Below are 11,409 nucleotides of genomic sequence, written 5' to 3'. Positions count from 1 at the left end.
TTTCCTCTGAGTTAATGCTAGGACCTGGTAGAGCTGAGACGGGAGCCCTGAACAAACATTAGGCCTCAGGTCCTCTTATTTAGGACACCTGGTCCCCAGCCCTGTGTGAGCCACTAGCTCACCTTTGTGCGCAGGTGCCTTATCTGGCCCAGAAGGGTTCGGCCTCTCTACCTCCGAGACCCCTTCTGCTTCCTGCTGTTTTTCATGAAGTTTCAAGAAGGCCTTGGGCTACTTTTAAACAGCCTGGCATTCCACCTCACCTCCCCGTAGTCAATGAAATCCAACTCGAAATCCAAGAATAGCTAAACCTCCACTTCAGTCCCAAGAACCATTTCATTTACTGAAATACTTACCACACTACCATCCAATTACTATGTAAAACACCTTGGGATACCATTAATACAAAAGGTTACATATTCTAAAACCCAAATGTCATTTTGTATTAGACATTTTCTTAAGGGCTACTTATCTCAGGATGAATTCCAAGAATGAGTGCTTAATAATTATTTTGCATTTAAACAACCTACTTATGAATTCCAGGGATACACTGTGGCACAGTACGGCTTCTGCAGGATACAGCAATTATTATAAATGCTGGTGGATTAACTGCCAGAGCATTGCAGCCTGACAAAATGACACATCTGTATTAGATCACTGGTGGGTCATCAGGCGAAAATCCTTCTTTCCCCTTAACCCCCAATCCCACCCCAGAAAAGAGGGTGGTGTGTAAAGTTTCTCAATCTCACAAGGAATAATATAAAACCTATGAGAACCTACATATTTAGACCCCCAAATACTGGGGCTGGCCACAGACATTTCATCGTTTGGGGAACTGCAGGGCAAGCAGTTCCCTCTTCAAAGGTGCTGGGAAGATAAATTTTTAGAAGCCAAGGTATTTTTACACAGACTCATGAATTTGACTTAAAAGCCAACTCAGCCACAGATATTTGGGGTTTAGGTCTATTTAGCTTTATAAAGTTTGTCCTTGAAAGAAAAGGTCATAATTCGGGAGAAAAGAAGGTTTAGATCAAAACGTGTGGATTTATTCTTCTGTGCACGTCACGTGTGAGTGTGTGTGTGTGGCACTGGGGTGGGGAAGAAAAGTTCAGTTAACCTCTTCTGAACCCAAATAGCCAAGTTCCACGCCACTTTAGTAAGTAACCACTTTAGTAAGTAAATGGTGATGAACATTTAATAGTCTCATTAAATCATAATTTCAAAGATTGGCTTTTTTTCCCCCAAACAAATAAAACTTTGTTAAATTCTAATAAGAATCTTCGAAACAGCTGTTTCGCAATTCGGAATGTGTAATGGCCTTATAATTGTATTAGATGTGGCATGGAAATGTTTATGTTTCCTTTCTAGTCTGAAATGTGCTAAACAGCGGAAGCCAAAGAAAAGGGATTCATTATGAATTCCAAAGGACTCAAGGGCCGTGTTTCTGGAGACGGGCGGTCCTTAGTCAAAGTCTGAAGTGGATGCTAGGCTGCGCAGGGCCAGATTGAGGCAGGCAAGCTGGTTTCCATACAGTTGCAGTTTTTTCTGTGCCTTCCTTGACACCCTGTCCTTCACCTCGAGCATCTAAACACCTGCCTGAAACCCTGGATCTTGGGAAGACCTGCCCTGTTATCATAGACTCTTGGGTTGCAAGAGGCTCAAACTCCCCAGGGCCAGCCCCTATGTCCACTCAGCACAGTGCTGGAACCCCCCAGCAGGGGAGCTGCAGGGTTGCTGGTTTTGCTCCAGATCTGCTCGCCAATGCTCACCCTCCAGTCCCAGGAGACTGGCCTGCCTGATTTCTAGCCGCCGGCTTCCTGGCCTTCTGGTTCTCATTGGGTTTGGCCAATGGGAGCAGTGCTGTAAGGAAAGCATACTTAGGTAAATACTTTCCTGGCTCCTTCCCTGTGGGGTAACCATGGGTTTTATCTGTCTCTCTATCAAAAACCTCAGTGCCTGTCCAGAGGCCTTGCCTGCACAGTGCTTTGCCTGGAGGTTCTGGGAAATGCTACCTCCCCGAGTTCTTTCAAGCCTAGAAGTGGTAACAGATCCTAGCTGTTAACAGCCCTGCAATGCTTCTTATAGTGACGTGCTGGTAAATCAGCTCTCCGAAAACAAAAAGCAAAAACAAAAATAAACTCAAAAGCCTGATTTGTGGTGTTTGACGTCAATGCTCCATCAATGGCCGATGTCAAACTACCAACATGAAGTCTGAGTGAGGCAGGAGGGAGGGGGGCAGGGCACAGCCATGAAAAGAATGACCCAGCAATTAGCACCAAGATGGCAGAAGATTCAACTCCCAGTGGACCTTGAGCATCATTATACGCTCATTGAAATACAATAGCTGCTAAATGGTCCTCCCACAGGCACCATAAAGGCTGACCATCAGAGGTCAAAAAGTGGGTGGTGGCCCATTCCTGGGGCTCCCAGCCCCTTCCCCAGAGTAGTTGGAATAATCCTCCCACTTGTTAGCATATGAAGTTACTGAACCCGTAAAAACTAACACCGCAGGGCCGCTCTCCCTGCTGAGTAAGACGACCCACACTCTGCCTGTGGAATGTGTTGTCTCCTGGGCCATGGCCTCCCTTGCTTCTGAGACAGCCTGCATTGTCTATGGACTGTGCATCTCTCTGAATAAATCTGCCTTCAGTCCTCAATGGCTCACTCTTGAATTCTTTCCTGCGTGAAGCCAAGGACCATCACTTGATGGGGTGCACCCCAGGGACCTGACTGAGATGTGGGGCACGGCCAGCCTCTCGCCCCACATTTCCCTGTACCAGGAGCACACGCCGTCGGCCGCGGTGGGCCACTCGAAGTGGCCGCAGCGCACGGCCGCTTCTCCCCAGCCCGCCCGCCCTCGGAAGGCGCCTCCGCATCCAAGCTCCGCACTGATTACCCGCTTAGACCGCGCTGTCTGCTCCCTCCCAGTCCGTGACTGGCACAACCTCGCTCTGAAACAGTGGACCTTCCAGGGACAGGGAATCCTCTTCACGGAAGCAGAGTCCCTCTGGGGCCAACTTAGACAGCTACAAGTTCTTCTACAAGCCACAGGAGTGTCCTCACCCCTGCGTCCCCAACTTGTACCCGTTCTGCTTCCAAAGCACAGATATCTGAACTCATCTCTTTCCCAATAAGGGTCTCCTTCCAAGTGGCCTAGGGTGCTGCGGGAAGGAGTCACCCTGCCATTGAACCGACGGTGGGCAACTCCCATCCCAAACGCAGGGGCAGCTGCCCAGAGAGCCTGTCCCTGCCTGGGTCCAGGATGGCTCCTCTCAGCCAGCCACTGCTCCCGGGGGTTCCCTCCCGGGGGCCTCCTCCCCATCCTCGGGCTGCAGCACCTGCGGTCGGGGCTCATGTCTGACGAGGTGTCCCACCCTGAGCTGTCCTTTTTTCCATTCAGGATGAAACCCCTCTCTGCTTAGTGTCTCCAAATCAAATGAGGGTTTTCAGCTAATCTGCTCCAGCCAGAGGACCCAGTGGTTCATCAGGTAGAGCTTCCCGTTCTGGGATGGCTCAGACCGTAGAAATAAGAAAAAGCTTATGTATGTCCCTTGAAGCTAAGGAGGGTCTGGGCTGTACTTCCACTGCTGCCACCACCCCGCTGCTGCTGCTCATAGTAATCCCCAGCGTTTACTGCGCACTTACAGGTGTTGCGTCCTGTCTAGGCACTAAGTGTGAGATTGTTGTTCCCAGCACTCTGTTGGGCTAGGAGAAGAGGAGGAACCCGTCCAGAATCCCTGCAGGACAGCAAAAGGAGGAGCTTCTTAACATGGAAAAACCTTGCAGAGAAAAGGAAAGAATGCAAGAGAACCGAGGAGAGATGCAAAACAAAGGACAGCCACCGGATGCGGGAAAGCGAGGAGGAGCTGGTACTGGGGAAGACAAGGGGAAGTCAGGAGACAAGGGAAGGACAGAAGATGAGGAAGTACTAAAGGATAAGGAAAAGCCTGAGCGTGATGCAAAGCCAAAAGAGGGAAAGCCAGCCAGCAAACCAAGGGCTGGAGGAAAAGCACCCAGCTGGGCTGATGTGCCCAGGAAAGCCGAAAGAAAGACCAACAGGGGCCGGCTCAGTGTCTCAAGGAACATAAGGAGGCCATACAGGATGTGCATTTGAGCAACGAGATGATAAGAGAGTATGACGAGATGGCTAGGGTGGAGGAAAAGATGAAGAAAACCATACAAAAATTATGGGGCGGGGGTGCTATGTGGATGTAAAAAAAGCTTACAGGACGCCTTCTACCCAAGGAGCCCAAGGGAACTCAGGGGTGGCTGCAGGACCCCACAAAGGGGCTAGGAAGACATTCCTTTTGTGTAGTGCCCCTGGCAGGCACTTGCCGGGCTGTGTGCTTTAATGTTTTGCAAATACTTTTGTGTCAGGTGTCACTCTTGTTATCAACAAGATTTGGTCCATACTAGAGTGCTCTATCAGTAGGGGATTTTCAGCCATATGCTTTGCAAAGATATTATGAATCTTGGAAAAATAAAGCAGCTTATAATATCAAAAAAGGGTATAAATGAAGAGAGTTTAGTAAAGGAGACACTTACTCTTACAGGTGTGCAGTCTGGATGAAGAGAACGATCAGGGATGGGGCAGCAGCCACAGACGATGGACAGCGGGAATCACAACCGCTCGTGCAACAATGGAAAAGGGCAAGGAAGGTCATGGTGTTTTAGGATCTAGAGGCGAGAGCTGTGGCGGAGGGGGCAGCATCCACTGCCCCAGTGAGGGGGTGCTCAGTGAGAGCGGACTGTGTGGAGGTCCTGGAAGGTAAGAAGTTCCCTGACCCTCCTCATCCCACCGTCCATCGGCTGAGCCACAGAGGAAGTCACAGGGCCCTGAGCTGGGTGGTACAGTCCACAGAGGGCGGCCTCTTGGGTACTGAGCACCGCGGTGGAAGGCGTGGGAGTGGATCTGAGAAGGGAGCTGATCACCTAGTCTAACTCCAAGAGGCAAGTTTACTGTTGTTTCCAGGAAACACAGCAGATGGGTTTGAACCCGGGGAACTTAGTGGGAGAACTCGTGCCTTTGACACTGTGCTACACTGTTTTCCAAAAGCTCACATTGGAGGGAGAAGGCGGGGTGGGGGGGGAATGATACTGTTTCCTACAAGTTAGCTACCTTTCAACATCCAATCCCCCACAGATGTCATGGCCTTGAAAATCGGCATACAAGTAAGTTACCTTCTCAGAAGGAGGGTCACATCCAAAAGGTCCATCTAAGGCAGAGTAATTACCACCTGAGCTTGTGATAAAATCAACGGGTCTATGGGTAGTTTCTACCTGTTGCTCTTATTTCTATGCCCTCTCCCACCTGGCAGGTCCTTGGGTGCCCAAGGGCAGCCACCCTGCCTCCTCCTGGTCTCATCTGTCTCACCAATCCTCACAGCCCTCTGCTGATGTTTGGTTTGCCTTCACTGGATGCGCCCCCCTCCTCTGCATGCAGCCCCATGTGCACCCCTCTTAAAGAAGGCTGAGAGCAGTCCTCTTGGAGAAGTCCTCTGTTTGCATACGGGGAGGCAGAAGATGGAATCGTTTTAGAGAAATCTTGGACCCAGCTCCCCCAAGGAAAAGCCTCTATATTTAAAATCCTTCCATGTTACCGAGATCAAATTTCAACTTTTTTTCAGATAGATTCTATTTCTCTATGAAGGCAGCAGAAGGCTACACATGCATTGACTGCATTATTTTAACTCATTGAAGCACCTTCCTAGAATGACAATTAAGCCCTCGGTTTTTGTAAGGAAGGTCACTCAAAAAACTTTCCTGAAATTTCTATACAATCATTACCATAAGCAGCCTCTACGATGTTGTTTATTATCCTTTATAGAACAAGGACCGAGGGAATAAATCATCCCGAGAATGTAGTACAAGAAGTTGGTATTTCTTGATAATATGCTGTTTCTTCTTTGATAAGCTAGTGAGGACTATGAAAAGCATCATTTTCTTTTTTTGCCTTGACTAATGGGAAATTCCAAGCCAACTTATTCACGGCTCCGTTGCAGTAATCCGCTTTACCCTAGGACTTCTGGCCCTACTCCTGTTCCTTTATTCCCACTTAAATCATCCTACAATAAATGCGTCCTTTATTCTTTTTGTAAGTTAGCAATAGTAGTATTAACTAGTTTTGTGCGTGTGGTAGGTGGACAAAGTGATTTTTATTTTCTTTTTTGATCCCTGCAACGGCCCTGTGAGGTCTGCTGGATTACTGCTAACTGGAATGTTTGCAGGTGACATTCAGAGAGGTGAACTAATCGGGCCCAAGCCACCTGCCTGGAAGGGGTGGCCCTTTCAGAAAGCAGAGCAGCATGAGTTCAAGCTCTGGAGTCTGGCTGGGTTAACAGCCAGCCCACTTGACCTTGGACAGATCACTTACCCCTGAGTTAGTAAGCTTCAGTGCTCGCGTCTTCAGAATGGGGGAAATACTCACACCTAATCCACGGACTCAGAAGGATGAAATGAGATAATCCATACAAAGCACTTGGCACCACACCTGACACTAGATAAGAACCCAACACGTTACTGATATGATGCTGATGAGGAAGAGTACTGAAATTTGCTCTGTCTTTGTTTTCCCAAGGCGAGCACGCTTTCTAGCACCAGGCTGCCTTTCAGAGATTACAGGTACATTCTAACTGCTCTGCATTCAAAAATTTCTGGACTTTTCCTAGCCCCTGTGTTGACTTGCAATCTAGCAGATGCTTTGGTTATGCAATGTAACTAGAAAAAGTTCTGCCCGGGAGCGGGTTTTGGTCATGTGTAAATGCACCAGAGAAATGGTATGCGTTGGCCCCTGGAGGAAGAGTTTTTGCTCCAGGTCAGGTGCTCTCACCTCCCAGGGGCACATCCTCTCAGAATGGAGCCCATAAAGAAACAGGCTATTTGAGCAGGTCACTTCCTGTTCTGGGCTCTGTTTCCTCATCTATAAGTGGAGCGGGTGGGTGGTGGTGAGAATGGATTCCAAGTGCCCCTGTCTGACTGAAAAACAATGGGGCTCCTCTGCAGGAAAACTGCCTAAAAGGCTCCCACATCCCTCCTCCTGCTGGCCTGTCCCCGCCCGCCCTGGCATGTTCTTACGGCACCGTGTGATCCACGAGGGATCAGAGGATGCAAGGATTCACTTAGCAGATGAACACCTGTTATCAATCACTGGCTCTAGCGAGAGGGGGACTTCGAAGGAAGGAGGCATCTACCTGTGAAGTCTGAAGGTTGAGGGGGTAGAAGAGTGGATGACACTCTCGCTCTAAACAACAACAATGCACCCGACTGCATTTTACAAAACACTGCCTTATGCGTTGTCTCGTTCTCCTGACCAACTCTGAGAAGTAGATGTTGTCATGTTCCTTACTTTACAAAGAGCTTATGTGAGTTGCCTGAGATCACACAGAGAACAGTCTGCAGAGTGAAGACCTGAATTGAGAGCTCAAAAGCCGGGGGACGTTCCCATTACATCACACTTTCTGCTTCTCTGTGGCTCAGTCCAGAGCTCAGTTTTCCTGAGCCACATGTTTATATTACTTATAAAAATCTGAAAAAGCCACTGCCCCCATTTCCCCAGACAGCCTGTAGCCATGGCAAACCAGGAAGGATGGCCCTGCCCAAAGACAGACACTGCTGAGGTGGCCTGGGGGCAGGTGACGTCAGAGCTGTTGGTGAAGTTTCTTTTTAACACCGTTGCCTTGACTTTCAAACTGTAATTATGTCTGCACACTCCCCACCCAGGGGAGCCCATCAGTTCCTCTGAGATTTTTGGGTTGTATCTCATTTTACAGCCGAGCAACTGATTTTTTTTGTCTCTGCAGGTTTTGCTCGCTCAGGCACCTCGAGCTGTCAAGGGGCATGTCGTGTCCCCGGCAGTGAGTCACAGACCCGTCAGACCGGAAGTGCTCTGTGGGCTTTCTGAGAGGCGCTGAAGTGCGGATCAATGGTCCTCAAGGCGTCACAATCATCGGGAAGGTCTGTGAAAGCACAGGTGCTGGCCCCACCCCCAGAGCATCTGGTTCAGTTGATCCAGGGTGCGACCTGAGGGTTTGCATTTCTAACCAGTTCCAGGATGAGGCTGATGCTGCTGGTCTGGGGGCCACATCTGAGAACCGTTCACACAGAGTGAAGCAAGTGAGCGTTAGCATCACCAAGATTTGGGTACAACTGTGCCTCAGCTTTGGGGCAAATTACCAGACCTCTGAGGGGTCCAGCTTCCTCACTTCCAAGTGATGATAACGGTACCTACTCCACAAAGTTGCTGACAACGGTAAATAAGATGGTCCATGGACAAGAGGGCCGTTTCCCTAACCATCAGCTTCTGGGTCCCTGCAGATAGCAGAACTCAAGTTTGTTTTCTAGTTTCCTAGATGACCTTGACCCCCAGTAAAAACTCACTTGTGGAAAAGCATCAATAAGCATGTAGAGTCTGACAAAGGGTTTGTAGAGGACACAGAAAAGGAAGTTACATCCCACCCCACAGCCAACACCTTGACCTCTCTCCTTGGACCCTGCTGTTCTACCAGCATCCCTCTCTGGTCTCTTGGCCACGACCTGGGTATCATGGAGCTCCTTAGCATCACCGGATGTCTTCTTTAAGTTGTTCCCAACGTTAATGTCTCTTGAGTTAGGAGGCAGGCCAGTTTAACACTCTGCTAGCCTTTTCCCTCCCATGGATGCCCAAACTCACCGTGACGTTTGCAAACCAAGGTCCTCCAGTTAGGAGCCTGTCACCTTCTGAAGGCTGGGCCTGGCAGTCCTTCATCACTTGAGCTTGCTTTTGCCCTCCTAGTCCCCATCACGAGCAGTTTATTAGAGCATCTCCCCCTTGCCCACCTCCTGTTCATTGGCCACCTCCCAATAAAGAGAATAAGATGTCTTCCCTGTCTCTGTGAGCTATTATATGACTGTTCTCCCAAGGGAGTGATGGTTTAGGGAAGAGGCGAAACAAACAGCAATGGGTGGTACTCAGGCCTCCCTCACCTTCTCCTGAGGGGTCTGAAAGTGCTTGCTTCTGAGAGCAAGTCTGAAATAATTCCCCTAGATCTGATAGCTCATAGCTGAGGAGTGGTCCTCATCCTCCTGGATGACACCTCCAGTGGTGTGTCGGCAGGAGCTGTGCGTGTGAGTGCAAACAGAGTGGCATTACAGGGCAGCATCGGTCCCCAGGTGGGTGGAACCCATGGCCAGAGGTTTCCTCATGATTCCTCACCGGCAGAGCCAGGACCAACCCGGGGCTGCTTGCCCCCTCAGCTGGACTGATGCCTGTCCCCTTTCTCAGCCTCAGCCTCTGTCAGGAAGATGAGGTTCCCTGTCTGCCAAGGCATTTTCCCCCTTAGCGTGATAGCTTGTTTTCCCATCTTCTCCTCTACTTATGACACAAAGTCCTGGTTCCAAAACACTTGACCTCCTCCAAGGGCTGTAACTATCACCTCCATTTCCCTCTGTAACTTAAAATCAGCTTCACTGAGAACAAGAGCTGGGGAACTCCCAATCCTGACCCCACTGGGAAGTGAGCTGTGACGCTGCCCCACCATGTTTCTCATGAATGGCTCTGTCTAACTTATTCCTCCAAGCCTCCCTTTGCAAACCACATTTAAAATCTGCATGTCTCTTAGTTTGCTGCCACTGTCTCTTGAATCCCAAAGTCAAGGTAAAAGTCTTTTTTCCCCTCTGCAGTTCCATTTGCAGCCAAGGTCTGGAGAGTCTTCTTACTCCTGAGTACCCAGATGAGCCACAGTTGAGATGCCATTCAGTTTGGGGCTGCGATTAATGCCTAAGGTTTGATCTAACCAGCTTTTCATTACCCTCCTTTGATTATACACCCATGCATCACTTTGCCTTCCCCCTGCAGCCCCAGTTAACTACCTTCTTCTTCTTGTGGTCGGAGGAATTTAGGATCTAAGTTGAGAAAACTCATGAGTTCAAATCGGATGTGCGGCCACCTGGCTTGTTTGAGAAGGCTGTTTCACCCCTCTAAGCCTGCATCCGTGTCAAAAAGGGATAAAACAGGGCTCGTGCTAACATCTGCTCCATGAAGGACTGAGCGAATTCATACATATGTGAGGGCGTTTGTAAACACTTGGTACTTCCAACACACACTTTTCTTATTTCTAGGTGCACTCACCTATTCCTCTCATCCCAGACTTCCTCTCCAGCTGGTACTAACTGAGAGTTTGGGCATAATGGATAGAGTAGGACACTCTTTTACTCATCTTTACCCCAAGTGACTAGGCTGTCTTTGCTTCCATGGACGGAATCACATCCAAGTTGTTGCCACGTTAATCACAGGCCAACTGGGAGTCAGCGACTTACACTTGTGTCACTTCCTCCAAGATTCGATTACTGTAATTGCCTATTGACTATGTGCCCTGCCGGCTTCCACACCAGCTCCAGCTGTCAGGGTAGGGAGCTGTGGGCCGTGTGTGTCATGGTAAAAGGGGAGGCTCCCGACACGTACACCAAACCAGCTTCTGAGCCTCTTGGTCCACCATTCCCAAGGCTTTGTTTAGTGTGCTGATCCACAAATTGCTCCTTTTACCTCTTCTGGGTCCGTTACAATGTGTCCCTAGCCAAGGATATCTCTGGATTGTAACCATGGATTTTGTGGTCAATTCCTGCCCAATGCAATTACCCACGCTTATACAGAGTCTTGTTTAAAGACATTTATTTTCATTTGGAATTGTCTGATGCCCTAACTGTATTTTTTTAAATGTAAGCTTTCTGCTTATCTCATGCAGCTTAAATTGATTTTTATGAATCATTTGGCTTCTCTACTGATTTTTCCATTTTTTTCATTAGTGTCCTTGGGGGAGGGTGACAGTGGTGGTTGACTGTTTGCTTTTTCAGTCAACCAAGTCACGAGCTATCTAACCTCACCCTCAGATGAGAGGTCAGGTGCAAACTTCCATTTTATTCAATCTATAAATTGGTTTGAAAGAGGAGCCAGGAATGCATTTAATTCCTGCTATTTCAGGTTTGAGAGCCCTGTTCAACATTCCTGCTGATTCCTCTGCTAAACTTTACACAAGTTGTCCCATAGCTCAGCTGTCTTGCAGAACTGAATTTAGCTTAAATCACTGCCATCTACTGCGATTGCCCCAGACAAATCTTTTCAGTCATCTAACTCTTAAATGAAAAGTGCTTCCTCACTGCTCATTTGATGGAGGGTAATGAGGTGCTGTTTCTACAAGATTACTTACCTGATGAGACAGGAGGACGCGATTGAAAAGACCCAGGCAGGACCCCAGATGGCTCTGGCTGAGCACTGCTGGAGGATGGAGCTAGCATTTTTGTAGCAAGAAGTCAATGCTTTCCTTCTCCATTTTGGCCTCAATAAATTAATGTGGTTCTTTGTCTTCAGAAAACAATCTTTCAACATTTTCTTTTTTCCCCCAGCGCCTAGAGCAGTGGTTCTTTCTCTTCAGCATCCAT

The 11,409-nt window shown here is 48.7% G+C and overlaps 1 pseudogene; it reads left to right on the top strand.

Moving 5' to 3' along the window:
* The first annotated feature begins 3,690 nt into the window (after positions 1-3,690).
* On the top strand, positions 3,691-4,312 carry LOC116278645 (transcription elongation factor A protein-like 2; annotated as a pseudogene).
* The last annotated feature ends 7,097 nt before the right edge of the window (positions 4,313-11,409 follow it).

The sequence above is a fragment of the Vicugna pacos genome, chromosome 6 (genome assembly GCF_048564905.1).
Source record: "Vicugna pacos chromosome 6, VicPac4, whole genome shotgun sequence".
NCBI lineage: Eukaryota > Metazoa > Chordata > Mammalia > Artiodactyla > Camelidae > Vicugna > Vicugna pacos.
Note: the sequence above shows the minus strand (reverse complement) of the source record. Positions and strands in the feature narration are given on the sequence as shown.